The sequence below is a fragment of the Numida meleagris genome, chromosome 6, assembly GCF_002078875.1.
Source record: "Numida meleagris isolate 19003 breed g44 Domestic line chromosome 6, NumMel1.0, whole genome shotgun sequence".
Lineage (NCBI taxonomy): Eukaryota > Metazoa > Chordata > Aves > Galliformes > Numididae > Numida > Numida meleagris.
In genome coordinates this window covers 36,870,467-36,885,448 of record NC_034414.1, presented here as the reverse complement: position 1 = coordinate 36,885,448, position 14,982 = coordinate 36,870,467, and the positions used below count along the sequence as shown (strand labels likewise).

At 42.3% G+C, this 14,982-nt stretch overlaps 1 long non-coding RNA gene across 1 annotated transcript in view; it reads left to right on the top strand.

The window, feature by feature from the left end:
• Positions 1-14,750, top strand: part of LOC110401146 — a 65,887-nt gene extending 51,137 nt beyond the window's left edge. The window contains exon 2 of the long non-coding RNA XR_002440269.1: positions 14,672-14,750. This is a non-coding gene — a long non-coding RNA (uncharacterized LOC110401146). The remainder of the gene's footprint in view (positions 1-14,671) is intronic.

The window sequence follows — 14,982 nt, the reverse complement described above, 5'->3', positions numbered from 1 at the left end:
TCACTCCTTCTGGTCCCTAACACTCACTCCTTACTGTGGCCATTAATGGCCACAATTACAAGCTGAATTGAATATTGATGGACTTTAGGTCTCATTTTTATTCTTTCTATTTCTCTGTTCATATCTCCATCAACGCATTATGTTCATAATTGTTATTCAACAAATGAAAATGAAGACAGGCATGAAAATTAATTTGACCATACGATTTTATTTATTTTGTGCTTTTTCTGTGGAAAAGAGATACAAAGATGAACAAGAAATTGATTTTACTAATAGTGAGGTTATTTTGTGGTGCAAGTTTCTCATCCTGGTGAGACTACTGTACAGCTTAAGACTTGTTAGAAAGCTCTGCACAGGCAACCAGAGGGGATCTGAAAATGGGAGACTGACCTGAAAATCAACTGCATATTTAGAAGCAGACAGATAAGGTGCATGTTGCCTGCAATCGCATTCTCATTCCTGTGGAGAGGGAAACCTCCACTGGTGGCCAACAGCTACTGAGCTCTTCCTGGCTCCTAGAAGCCTGTTGATAGATGTTTTGTTTTGTCTTGACCGGCAGCATGAACAATGCAGGAGTGACATTGACCAAATCACAGCTCTGTTTAAGTACACATTTCTCCACTCCTTGGAGAAATTCTTCAGGATCCTCCTCATCTGTAATGAGTATGTTAAACCTTTCTGAATTTTATTTCAGCTATGTTTTACCAAATGGAAGCTCTCCATCTTTGCCTGTACCTTATAGTGGTCATGAACTGCAATTCAGTCATTTGTGCTCTGTGAAAACATCAGTGATGTTTTCAGAACATGCTTGTTCTCTGCCTATATGTGTGAGCCTATATGAAGCATTATCTGTCTTATCAAGTCACAAAAAATAAATAACTACAATCTCAGCCATAACATAACAAAGCTGACCATAAAAGAGAGAATTAGTTGTGACATAACAACTATTATGGTTCTGCGATGAAATGAATGGTATAGGAGCACAATGTATATTTCTCCTGAGGTTGCGGCTCTATATCTTAGATCTGCAGAGCAACATCTAACACAAGCATAGCTGAAAGCCAGCAGAAATAATATGAAGCAGAGCTACCCAGCTCGGGAAAAGCATTGAGTAATGCAGACGCTGTATTTGCATAAACACAACTTCCATTGCTTCATATTTAAACAGCATTTTGACCTATTTTTTTTAATTCTGAGGTTGCATCTTCTTTATTGACCTGTGACTCGATGTGATAGACAAACTCAGAAGAGAAGATATTTTCTGGAACTTGGTGTCTGAGGTGAGCTTATTGTGAAAATTGGATCAGCATCTACAATGAGCCAGAGCAGCTTTGATAATATGTATGGGCTCACAGTTCACACGGTCCTTAAAACATTTTGAATGCTATTCACCCAAGTGCACAGCCCATCCACCAGACACTTGCTCTTCTGTACAGAGGAGTGGGATTTCAGTGGTACTCGAGATGGTGTTGCAAAGATTGTAATAATGAGGCTGAAAATGGAAATTACCCCTATGGAACCAGGACGTATGAACATATTAATGTGTTGTTATGACAATAAAGTGGAGTGGATTATTCCATTATAAACCAAAAACTGCAGTGAAAGATGTTAATTACAGGAGCATCCTCGTTATCCATACTTCTTTTATGAGGACCTATCTCCCTTTCCTTGCTGTTGACTCCCAATTATATGAATACTGTAAAAATATAAGATGTGAGTGAGTGCAAAGTACAGCATGAAGCTGTTCAGGTATCAGTCTGACAAGCATTCAGGAGAAAAATATGACAGAAAATAGTGATAACAAGAGGAGTTAGTTTCGCTGGTTAATTTCCAGGGTCAGTGGGTTACATTAACTTAAACCAAGTCAAACTTGATTTTAAGAAGCTGTGAAGCTGCAACACAGTGAGGAGGACTAGTAACAGCCCTAACCTGAAAGTATCAAGCTTAGGACTGAGCAGATGTGTCTCAGTCTCCTCATGCTTGCAGGTGGTGGCATGTTAGTGCACAGCCTGCTCATGCCTGCTTATGTGGATGCACTTCCATTTTCTCAGAATTGATGTCTCAAGCCTTGCCTTTGTTATGCATTCACAGGCTTCTTGGTTGCTTCAGAAACCAGCTGACCCCTTTCTTATAACTGCAACAAGGTCTGCTCCCTCTCCTGGGAGCTCTTTTGGCTGTCAACTCAACTGATTTCAGTCTGTGTTGCAGCAGACGTGGTTTATAACTCGTGGGGGCTTGTTTGTCTTCAGCTTTTTGTTTTCTCTGGCATTCAGAAATAATTACAAAACAATTAACAAAAAATAAAAGCCCCTTGGATAGTACAGCAGACAGGGTGGGCTACAGCACTTTTATTCCCGGTTCTCCATTTATTTTGTGTACAGATTGTGTTGCACTGCCTCTTTACCTCCCAATCTTTTTCTGCCTTATTTCTTCAGGCTTTAAAATAGGAATTGTCTCTGATGCATCTGTATTAGTATTTGGATGAAAAAAACTCCATTTTTTAATGTAGATTCCAGGCTCTGTTGTTGGGTACATTGGATTTGCAGGCTGCTCCTATGCTATCCTGAAAGAGTGACCTTGATGGAAGATGATTTTGGCAGATGCTGTCTGAGTTGATGGGCATGTTTCTGGCCAGTGCTGAAAGAGACACATGGATTTCAAGCTTTCGTAGTAGCTATCTCCTGCATTGTCTATGACAATCACATGATGACCAAGAGCCAAACACCAATGGCTTTTTATGGATAGTCTTTCACCATTTACATGCAACAAAACACAACCTAACAAAGTATATTCTTTGAGTATATATTGCATTTTCAGATGCTGCCATTTGCCATTAATGCACTCTGTGCCAGAGCATCCTGTGCCCCTCTCTGCCATAATGATCTGAGCCACTCCTTAGTCATTTCATTCATGTACATGGGTGGTACTCAAGGAACTGGAATTCCATTAGGACTTCAGCATTTACTACAGTACAGATTTGTCTATGTAAGGTAAGCTGATAATATCTTGTAGAACAAAGCTGCTGCTGCTGAGTGTCCTGATGGTCATTAGACTTGAAAGAGGTGAAGCTGGGTTTATTCACATCGAGTTTTAACTCAGAGGACAAGTCAGAAGCAACTATCTTAATGGTGTTTCTTGACAAAAATGGTAGCACTTGTGCACATAAGTCTTTCATTGCCTGAACTCCTGTCTTGAGGGCTGAATCCTGCAACCCCTCCTAATGAATAACTTTCATTATCTGCTGTGGGACTATCACATGCAGAGGATTTGCAGATGCAGAGACAATTATGTTGTGTGGATTCCATATGCGGACTTGTGATACTACTGGTGACAAGACTTCTTTGATTCACTTATCACCAGGTAGGATGTGGACTGAACCACTTTATCCACAGGGGCAGTTCTTTCTCAGTACTGTACTGGTACTCTTTAACATTTTCATCAGTGACACAGATGATGGGTTTTAGTGCATCCTCAGCAAATTATCTGATGATGGCAATCTGAGTTATGCAGTTGATACGGTAGAAGGAAGGGATGCCATCCAGATGGACCTTGATAAACTTGAAAGGTGGGCCCATGTGAATCTGATGAGGTTCAACAAAGCAAAGTGCAGGGTTTTGCACTTGGGTCAAGGTAATCCCAGATATGTATACAGACTGGGAGAAGAACTCCTTGAGAGCAGCCCTGCTAAGAAGGACTTAGGGGTTCTGACTGATGAAAAACTTAAGATGAGCCAGCAGTGTGTACTTGCAGCCTGGAAGGCCAACTATATTCTGGGCTGCATCACAAGAGGGATGGCCAGCAGGGTGAGGTTGGTGACTGTCCCTCTCTATTCTGGTCTTGTGAGGCCCTGTTTAGAATACTGAGTCCAAGTCTGGGGCTCCCAACACAAGAAAGATGTGGAGCTTTTGGAGAGGGCCCAGAGGAGGGCCACAAAGATGATCAGATGGCTGGAGCACCTCTCTTATAAAGACAGGCTGAGGAAGCTGGGCTTTTCAGTCTTGAGAAGACGACTCATTACAGCCTTCCAATGTTTAAAGGGAGATTATAAACATGAGGGAAATCAACTTTTTGCACAGGTGGATAGTGATAGTACAAAAGGGAATGGTTTTAAACTAAAGGAGGGAAGATTTAGATTAGATATCGGGGGAAGTTTTTCACTGAGAGAATGATGAGGTGCTGGAACAAGTTGCCCAGGGAGGCTGAGGATGCCCCGTCCCTGGAGGTGTTAGGCCAGGTTGGATTGGGCCCTGGGTGAACTGATCTAGTTCTTGAACTAGCGGTTGGCAACCCTGTTTGCAGCTTGGGGGTTGGAACTTCATGATCCTTGAGGTCCTTTCTAACCCAAGCCATTCTGTGATTATGTCATTCTACGTAGTAGCAATAAATGTTAAATAACCTGCCCTCCACCCAGACTCACATTGTGGCACTTGTGTAATTACAGAGGCTTTTGGAAATTGCATTGCGTGGCTCTGATTTGATGGCAACATGCAAACATTTCACTGTAAACACACCTTCATTACATGAGATTTCATTACCAGAGGTTTCTGCTCTAATATCCTCTTTCCTTTAAAGATTAGGGCCAACAGTGCAGTAACCACATTGTTAGCAGGAGAAAGGTGAGATTAGGAATGTGGACTCCATTGATTGGAAAGCTTCAGAGCCAGGTTGCTAAATATTCCTTAGTAAGTGGGATCTCAGCTTGGCTCTATGTGTAATGACTGCACAGAAGCATTTGAATTATGTTGCCTTGAGCAAGTTTAAAAAAAAAAAAAAAAGAACAGAGTAAGATTGATATCAGATTCTTCAGTGTTTATTTATTCCTGTTATATGCAGTTAAGGTACTGATCTCATGTGGGTGTCTTTCCACAGAGGCTGTGTGTATTGGCTGCCACTCTTGGTGGGAATAGGGCTATGACTCCCGACCTCAGGTGGCTGAGCTTCACACTTGCAGTTAGTGCTCAGGCTGTAAAACAAACACTTGCTATAGCTTGAAACATGCAAATATATTTCAAAGAGCAGGCATGTGACCATGGAGCATGTGGGAAGCCATGAAGTCCTGCAGCTCCCAGGGTTTCAGCAGAGGGCTGTTTATGCCAGCCCCATCCTGGGCCCATTGGGTTTTCACTCTTCTACAAAGCTCCTGAAAATGGTTCTCTTGTCTCCTAATAAAACTCTATTAGCATCCTTGTTACTTCAGTGTGTGCACCTTTGTAATTAACAGCTCACAGATGCTATGCTTTCTTCCTTGATATTTCCCTCCCCTCTGTTTTTACCTTGTTTCCCTTTGTGAGTTGGTGAGGCAGTGCTGAGCTTGGTACTGGCTTCCCTTGACAGCAAGCATTAAGCTGTTGCAAGCATCTCCCTCAGACTGTTAATTGTCTTGGAATAATTCATTAATTACTTGCTTTCTGCCAGCTACATTTTTACTGGTGAAAGGCAGGCTGAGCTCGTCTGCTCCCTTCCAGCCATGGCTGGGCCCATGGTGCTAACCTCTCCATTCAGAGGAAGAAATTTGTTTTCCTGTTCCTGCATTGTGGAAAAACTCAATTGCATCAGTACACAGAAGGGAGTGCCGCCACAGAGGGGGTAAAACCAAGCAGGTGCTGTCTGGTGCAGGGTTTCAAAGGTGGGCTGGAGTGCTCTTGTTGGGTCCCACTGCAGGCATGTGTCTCGGGCCTGTCAGGCATTTCCAGTCATGCAGCTGCCACATGCTGGTTCCTGTGTTTCAGCTGCTTTAGTAAGTTCATTTATTTTGTTTCTCCACTTTTAATACAACACAGATGAAGTGATCTGGATCAAGGCAGGCTGGAGAGCAGATTCTCCTGAGGCCATAGCCCACCTTTTGGGGCTGACCTCTTCAGTTTTGATCAACAGTGTCATCTCTAGCCTTTACAGCCACTTATAGTTTTCCCGCTTTTTTTTGCTTGAGGTCCTGTCTTGATGCCACTCCTCTGGAAGCTATTATGCTTCCACTGCCTGGCACCAATTTCAGGTCTGTCCTTCAGGACCTGATCTGGGGCCTTGCTTGAGTTGCTTAGAGCAGGAAAAGCCTTGGCAAGTGTTCCCGTATTGAAAGACTAGGAAGAAAAGTCAGGAGAGGTCTGAGGTTGTGACGTGACCTCTGTGGACAGCCCCATATAGAGCTATCCAGTAGCTGTCCTTCTGGAAACACTACCCTTCTGGAAGGCTGTGGGGTGTGGCCTTTCCTTGCCTCCTCCTGCTCGGCCTTGTGAGATGCTGCTGAGCTGACTCACACTGGCTCCTGCAGCAGAGCTACTTTCCTGAAAGTCAGAGGTGAGCACACAATCTGTTTCATAGATACCATATTGGCTTTTAAAGGAGCCTCTCTTATCATCAAGCTCCCCATGATCAGACGTGCTAGGTTCAAAAGCCCTTTGCAGCGCCTTGGGATCTCTCCCCTTCCTTCACCTCAGAGCCATCCAATCTTCCTGCAGCCTCATATCAAAGTGCTGCATTACAAAGCATAGCATAGGTTGGGTGGTATTGTACATACAACAATTGGATCTCAGCTTTTATCCTAAATATATTGTTTTCAAGTCTGTGTGAATGAGGAAGTTCTAATGAAACCTAAAAATACGGGTAGCATTGACCTTCAGGAGATGTTTCCTATCCCAGCAGCTAAACTCACACAGCAGTGCTTGCTGCTGCTGCTTTTCCTGGCTGCAGACACAGAGAGAGGCTGAAATGAGCAATCAGCTTGTTTATGGCAGATTTTAGTGCTCCTCTAGTATAATAAAAGAGGCTTTAGCAGAAGGGATTTGGTTCTCATGTACTTCAGTGTTTTCTGCTCTGTTTTGCTCCATAAAACCCAGGCTCTTGTTTACAAGAATTAGCAGCTTCCCAAGGTTTCTGCTGATTTTGAGGAATCAACCCCTTGCAGCTATGTGACACCAGTGTGCAGCTCCCTCTCCACCCGGTACTTGCAGAATGACTGTTCCCTACGTGCGGTTGAGCACTTGGATTAAACACCTGCACAAAACAATTGGCGCAACCCAAAGGGCTGTTAGAGGCTCCATATCCTGTTTGGGAATCACTTCAAGTGAAATTAATGATTCTTCTCTGCACGCAGACTTTTTAAAAAGAAATCTGTTTTTGTATGTGCAATTAATCCCAAGCAGTTGCTGTGCAGTATACACTGTTACACATCAGTAAGGCAGCAGCTTTACTGCTTTTAATTCCATGGAGTGTGTAGCATTTTAGACAACAGCATTTAAGACAGCAAAATCCTCACATAAGTGGCAGTTGTGACACATACTGCTGTCCATTTACTCTTTCTTTATTTTGGAATGAGGGGGCAGAATTTTGTAACTGACAAATTTAACACTGACACCATCTGTGGCTACCATGGCTCTCCCTGCATTGCACAGGTATTATATAGAATTATTATATAAATTATTTTCATAGCAGAGATTAAAGGAAGTTTCCAGCAGAATTTGTGTGCTGATTCACACAGTGCTTCCAGCTCTTGTGGTATTATCGCAAGCCTTGTGATATTTGCTATTCTGTCCTAAAGCTCCAGGCCCACTCATCACAGGAGCATTTGAATCTCAATCCTCATTAAAAAAAAAAAAAAAAAAAAAAAAGGGTCTCTTCCTTCTAGCTGCAGAGAAACACTTCAAATAATGTTTTACCCCCTGAGAGCCACAACGTCAAAAAGCAAGTAAAATTTTCCCAAACGCCTTTTTTTCTACGTCTGGATTTTTTGAAGCCTATCGTGTTTATTTGGAGCTTGATCTGGATTTCGAGTGACTGAGTTTAATGTAAGGGAGCAGTGTGCATGACCAGCTTACATTTTTATTTGGGATTTTATACTTCAGCCTGATGTTCAGATGAAGTCAGAATGACTGTATTTATTTCAAGGGGCATGCTATTTTAATACATTAATACATATACTGTAGGTTACTTCACCACAGCCCTCTTCACAGTGAACCAGTACTTATCCCAGCATTTTCTACATGCACAGGAACAATTAAGGTTCTTTGGTCTGGCAAGTAATTCAGAAAATAAGAGTCTCCAGACAGAGGTGTCCTGGGTCTTGTGTTGTAGAGAGTTGTCAAATCTGTGTCAACCAAGGATGAGTATAATGAATCTTGGTGGATCAACTATACTTATTGCTTCTACATATGTTGTCCAACATGAGCAGTGCTATTTTAAGCTTATGCTACTGTGGTAAAAATCTGTTTTTCAGTTTCTCAGTTTTTAGCTGAAATCTAACACCTGCACTTTACATTTATCTCTCACAGTTCTGTTTCAACTGTGCTAATCAGAACTGCATAACAAAAACAAAATTTTAGTTGAGTATTTAAAATAAAGTTGAAATGATGAACTAACACTGTTTTAGAATGAGGCTACTAAACTCAAAGGGCAGATTTGCTGCTTCTTGTGAGAAGCAAACCTATCTGTCATCTGTTACAAAACTTTTCTCAGCCCAGGCTAAAGGGATTTTACCCTGTTCACACTGAGCTGGACAATACAGTCTGTCACAGCACTTTACATGCCACTGAAGCCAAAAGATCTCTAAGTACTGATAGTGAAACAACTTGTCTGCTGCTAGTCTTAAAACAGGAAAGGCCTGTAGATGGTGCTGTAATCTAGCTGAAAAAAATAGGGCTACTGTGAGGCTTGCTGGAGTTTTCTTAATCCTTTTCGGAAGTTAAACTCAGATGTATTTTGTCTAATTTCATGTGTGCAAAATTTGGGGTTTTACATAACCATAGCAAGCGTGCAGCACTTAAGATGAATATGTGTAGAAACCTGCAGATAGACTCATGGGCTCTGGCATGCCACCTTCACCATCTTCCAGGTCTGAGCCTAATCTCATGACTGGCGCCACTGAAGATTTCTGAGGAAATTGTGCCACTGACTCCTGTACATACTTAAATTTGGTAAATGGCTGAATGCCATAAAAATTGAGGGTTCTTGCACAGGGACAGACTTTCTCCAAGAGAATAAAATGAGTAAAGGAGGGCCAGCAAAATAATTCCGGTTTTCCATCAGCCTCACTTTCCACCCACCCAACATTCCCAAGAAGCGTCTCAGATCTACCCTACAGCTTACAGTGCCCTGGGTTCAGCTGTGGGTATCCTGTCTGTATGGCTGTATGGTCTGAGGAGTGCAAAGTTTATCAATTAAGAAGACTTTAGGAGAAATAATTCTGCCATAGAGTTGGCTCAGTCTAATTCTGAGCCTCAGAACTGCAGGCTTGGTGTCTCCCTCCCTGACTGTGAGTTATTATTGGATTCTTTACTCTCTTTCATAAACTGCTGATTGGTGGCAGATTGTTTAGCAGCTGCCACCTGCTATAGTGCTTGTTGAATAAATTTCCCTTTTTAGTTCTAGAATAGCCTTGGTCTGGTAGCAGCTCTGGAGACATTTAAGGGGGAAAGAGATAATTTTTTTTGGCAGAGTTCAGTACTGGTTCAGTGTGATTCTTCTGTGAGTCTTGAGTCCAAAGCCAGTAGACATGTAAATATGCATTTTAAGCATGAATAATCTTCTCACTATTCAGGAATCATTTAGACGTGTGCCTAAGTTTGACCCATTTTTCCAGTTTGTAAGTGCTCTCCTGACCTGCAGTTTTTGGTAGTCTGGAGCCAAGCTTGAGTGTTCTGCTGATACAGGGCTTTTGTGAATTCTGAATGGCCATTGGAGGTCATTTTGTGATTGAGATGATATTTGAATTCCCGAGAGACTATGTAACACCCTGTAATTTAAGGATAAACTACAGGGAGAATGCTTGTCTTTTGAGGACATTTATTTTGGGATATTGAAGTGGTGGAAGATGCTGATGCAGGAGGCAAATGCTCCTCTGCAGCCTTGTTTTGGCACAAGGAGAGTCCCTGTGCCCTCTGGTCTTGATGCTAATCTCAGTGAGCCCAGTTATTTACCATCTGTAGCTGCAAAATTCCTTCCTGAGAAAGGTTTTGGTGGCTTTGAGAAGAAGGATGCAAAGGGAAATGGCAGAGGTGGAGCAGCACACCTCTTAAAAATGTTAGGCATACAGGACGGTTGGAAGAGTAAGGAATCTCTGAGGATACACCTGTTTTTTCCCCTCTGTTTCTCAGTATGTCTTGGCTGATGGTGTGAATCCTCTCACCTTGTCCACCACACCTGATGCAGCTCTGAAGCAACATCTTCCAGGAAAAAAACAAGCATCTGTTTAAGTAGGAAATTTGAATTTTTCCAGCAGAAAATCCAAGAGGAAGGAGAAAAATAGTATGCACCTTTCCAAATAGAGGTGACTGGCTAGTGTCTTCCTTTTCATTGTGGTAGGAATCAAGGCTGTTTCGGTACAAAGCAAGTCTGCTTAGAATTAAATAGGTGGATGATGTCAGCAACTGATGGATTCATTTCTCATAACAGCTGCCATCGCTTTTGCAGGGGAACTTTTTAAAAAGCAATAGTAGGAGGGGGTAGTGCCCATAGTGCTGGCCAGAATCCAATTTGGATAATTGCATTCTGCCTACCTAAAATTGTAATGGCATGTTTATGCTTCCCAGCTCTGTTAATGCCTCAGGTTTCTTTGCTTGAATCTTGCTGTTTAAATATGAAGTTATTAGTTGAGTCATCAGCATTAATTTTGTTCTGTATTTCAATCAACAAATAATGATTCTTAGTCAGGTAGCACAAACCCTTCATAATAGTATTATTTTAGTGGATCCACACTAATAATGTAGTTTATACGTTTCAATGAGGGTGTTTCTTCTGGCCTGGCTTTCAAAAATGTGAACACCCAATGATTTAACTTGCAGCTATTAGAACACAACAATCTGAAAATCAAGTTGTTCACATCTAGTTCTTCAGAAACATCATGAACTAGCTTGGATTAGTATAGAATCATAGAATCATGGAGTTGGCTAGGTTGGAAAAGACCTACAAGATCATCCAGTCCAATCATTCACCTACCACCAATAACCCCTCTAAACCATGTCTCTCAACACTGTATCTAAATGTTGTTGAACCCCTCCAGGGACAGTGACTCAACCACCTCCCTGGGCAGCCCATTCCAGCGCCTGACCACTCTTTCAGAAAAGTAGTATTTCCTAATGTCCAGCCTAAATCTCCCCTGGCACAACTTGAGGCCATTTCCCCTCATCCTCGTATGTTACAACTGTCCCGCACTTTCATTTTCAAATTAAGTTAACCTGCTTATTAAATTACATATATTTCAATTTTTAGAGAAAGTCGCACTTAAATAAACAAAGATCTAAATAGAATTTAATCGTTTTTTTTAGTGCCTTCATCAAGGTCACTGATTTTAAACCTCTTTGGACTTCCAAGAAGGTGCAGGGGGTCAAGATCAGGCTAATAGATTGAATAGGTTGTATCTGATTGAAAAATGTGATTGCGTTGAGTCCATCTTCACATTGATGTGGGTGTATGGAGGGAAGAACAAATGCAGATTTAGAGTTTGTGGGTATATTTAATACTGGTTTAAAGTTTAGATCCAAGCAATCTCACACTGCAGAGCAATATATAGACCTTAGTTTTAATGCGTCCCTCCAATGCATCCCACTGAGGGATTTGTTGCATGAACCATGCCTCGGGAAGTAGGTTCAGATTGGGAACCTCAATAGAACATGCTCTTCAGTGCAGCTGAGCTGAAAGACCATGCTCATACCTACTGATGTCTCCACTAATCTGTAAGTCTCTGCCAGCCATCAGACTTATCTCAAAGGGTCTGATATACATCACACCATGCAGTGACCTTCCTCCTGCAGGTGAAGCTTGGCTGGCACATGGCTCTGAGCCATCCCTATCTCTGTGACCAGAGGCAACCTCCTCTTGCATCTCTTGCCCACAGGGTCGCTGACTGCTCCAGCTGGGTGATGTGGACCCTCCTCACACCAGCATCATCCACTCCTGTTGGCCTGCTGCTTGGGGAGATGCTGACAAGGCTGAAGAAACACAGTAAACTTCTCTTCTAGACTTCCAGCATTCTCATGCTGGCTGAAATTCAGGCAGTTAGAAAAGCAATCTGCATAAAAGAGAGGAAGCCTTTTTAAACCTGTCATCCTTGTTCATCGATCAAAGATTATGATCCTACTTTCTCATTGTTTTATGGAAAGCATTTGTTTGTTTAGTACTTTGGCAGCTATTGGTACACAAGCAATGCATATACCACAAATACACCCATTATCTGAAGGCCCAGATCTGCAAGCGTTGCCAGGCACAGTACTTACTGCCATGAAGTTGATAGAAGTGCTCCAAACAATAAGCACTATACTTGACAAGGTATTCAGATTTTCATCTTTCTTCAGCACATAGAGAAAAAGATGAAACCTATCGTGTCTGGATACCTAAGAGGGTAGTAATCCATTTCTGAAACATGCTGGTGAAAGACAAGTGGGTAGGAGACAGCACCTAGTGAGGCATGGAGACAGCTCGGGCACAGACACTGGTGAAGTGTGGTGGCTGGTGTGAGGTAAGTCAGTGCCCTGCATCTGAAAACATGTTGTGTGGAACATGTGAGGAAAGTGCTAGCAGCTGAAACAGAGCTCAGAAAGGAGGTAAGGGGGAGAGAAAATAGATTGGTGATGCTGGAGGGTTGAGTAGGAAAGGCTACTCAGCCTGGACTAAGGAGAGGGAGATGGTGAAGAGCAAGAGGGGAGGTGGTGAGAAAAGGAGAACTTCATGTATCCAGATCTTTCAACTTTGAAGACTGTGCCTTGTATTGGAGAGCATGGAGTCAGAGGGACCTCTCAGTGATGGGCACAGTGGTGATGTGTGTTTCATGGTCTCCCTCTGATAAGCCACTTGTAAAATGGCTTAAAACCATTAAAAACTCACAGAGAAACTTAGTTCTTTGTCACGCTTTGTGTACTTTGTCAGAGGGATTTTTCAGATGGAGACTTTGTTGCATGAAGTAATAAAACCACGCATTGTGGTCACAAAGATTAGTTGTTAGACCTGTTTATGCACACTGCCGTCCAACCACTGTTATTTGCATCCATATAAACAGAAGCTATGTTAAAGTCTGGCTGAAAATCAAGCCCATTGTGAGCTGCCTAGAAGGCTTCAGCAGATGGGAGCCATATAAATAAAATGTGGTGTCGTTATTAACTGGCCTAGCAATTCGGCGCATTTCTAACAATGATTACTTGAAATGATATGACGACTGTTCTATCTCGAAGGGTGAGTTTATCTTTTATACTGGACTGAGACATTTAAAAGCAAAATACACAGCCCTTCCTCTTCAGGGGCAATGATGCCGTGAATCCCATTGTTTCCTGCAGTGTATGAAAAAGGGAGCTGCTGCACAGGTTGGATTAACTTCAGTGCCAATTATATTAGCAAATTTATGTTACAACTCTGTAGAGCTGCATTAGTTTACCTCCGTCCTAGTTTGGCACCTACACTCTCACTCCTAGCCCCAGTAACAATGGACTGTGCTTTGCTGTTTTGTGATAAAAATATAGCTAATTTAAACAAAGCAAACTATTTGATAGTGATCCGACTCTTACAGCATCACTATGTCCTACATCTGAACAAAATACAGACTTGTACACACAGCACACCGAAAATATTTGGCTGTGGAAAAAAAAAAAACAAGCTGATCCTATACATGTGAACCCAGTGAGAAGATAAATAATTCACTATCCTCAGTGTGATTCGGGTTTCTTGGCCAGCACTAAAACTGCCACTTAGGAATGACCTCACAGGCTCTTCCTAGAATGGCCCATGGTGACCAGCCCTTTAAATCAGGGAGAGACAACAACCATGCCTCCAAAGTAGCTTATTTTTATTTCTCTCATGTTTGACATCTCCCTCTTCTCCAGTTCAGCCCTATGTATTTTTCCTAGGCTTTCCCTTTCTCATTTGTGAGGTGGATCTTGCTCTTCACATTCCCTTCTCCATCTCACTAGCAGGAATGAAAGCAGCTATTTTTTTAACCCATCTCATAACCTGGGCATGGTTGCTCCCTTTCCTTGTTTTAGCAAAGGTGATGCTTCCCAGCACTAATGAGATCCTACTGATGCCAGGTGGCTGTGGCCCAGCTCTACCATTTCAGCAGCTGAATTCCCTTTCTGGAAGGTTACACAGTTCACTTTGTTTAAAAGAATCCTCTTGTCAAAATGCAGATCGAGAAAGTGAGATTTAAAGTCTAATGGCACTGGCAGGCTGCAGGAGAATCCCAGTATTGCATGAGTTAATTTTACCTCAGTGTCAGTGGCTTTTGCTGTATCTGGAAGTATGACACTTAGAAATCTACAGAAATCTCATTTTGAGCTAGAAAACATCTTAGTAGTACAAGTGAGTTCTCAAGTGATGACTACAAAGTAAATAATGGCAAAGTGAGCTCAGGGAGAAGACGCTGCTGAAGGTGGGCAAGGAAAGCATCATCTCCAGATGAGCCACCTCTAGCTCTGCTGTTCCTGTGTCTTCCTCCAGAGAGTGTATAAACTAGATGGGAAAAAACCTACCAGCTCCTGCACAACTGCCCCATCAGTCCAATGCTGAACTTCACACAATCTTCTCTCCCTATATTCATCTATGTGTTTCTCATCAACCTTAGTGTGAACAATCAGATGCTGGGGGAGTTGAGGTTTAGGGACTGCAGAATGGAAACCAACTTTAGCCAAACTGTGTACTGCTCACGTTATATATTTTAGCCTGCATCTTGAATGGTTTTTATCTTTTTTTCCAACAGTGCCTCAGAAATAGAACCAAAAAAGACTAGTGCTTCACTGCTAACAAGAAAGTGGAGATGACTCACTGCTACTAAACGTGAGTTATGTAAAGTAATTATATTTTAGTGGATCTGTTTATGAGTTACTTTTCCAGACACAGAGATATTAAAGCTCATCCTCACAGTCCTGCCTGTCATATCCTCCAAGGCTGTAGGAGCTGAGCCTGCCACACCATTAGCACTGCCACTGGCCTTGGCACATGCAAAGCATCACATGCGTGGGCACCTGCAAGCACATACACACAGACACACACCTGGACTGCAGAGGTGAT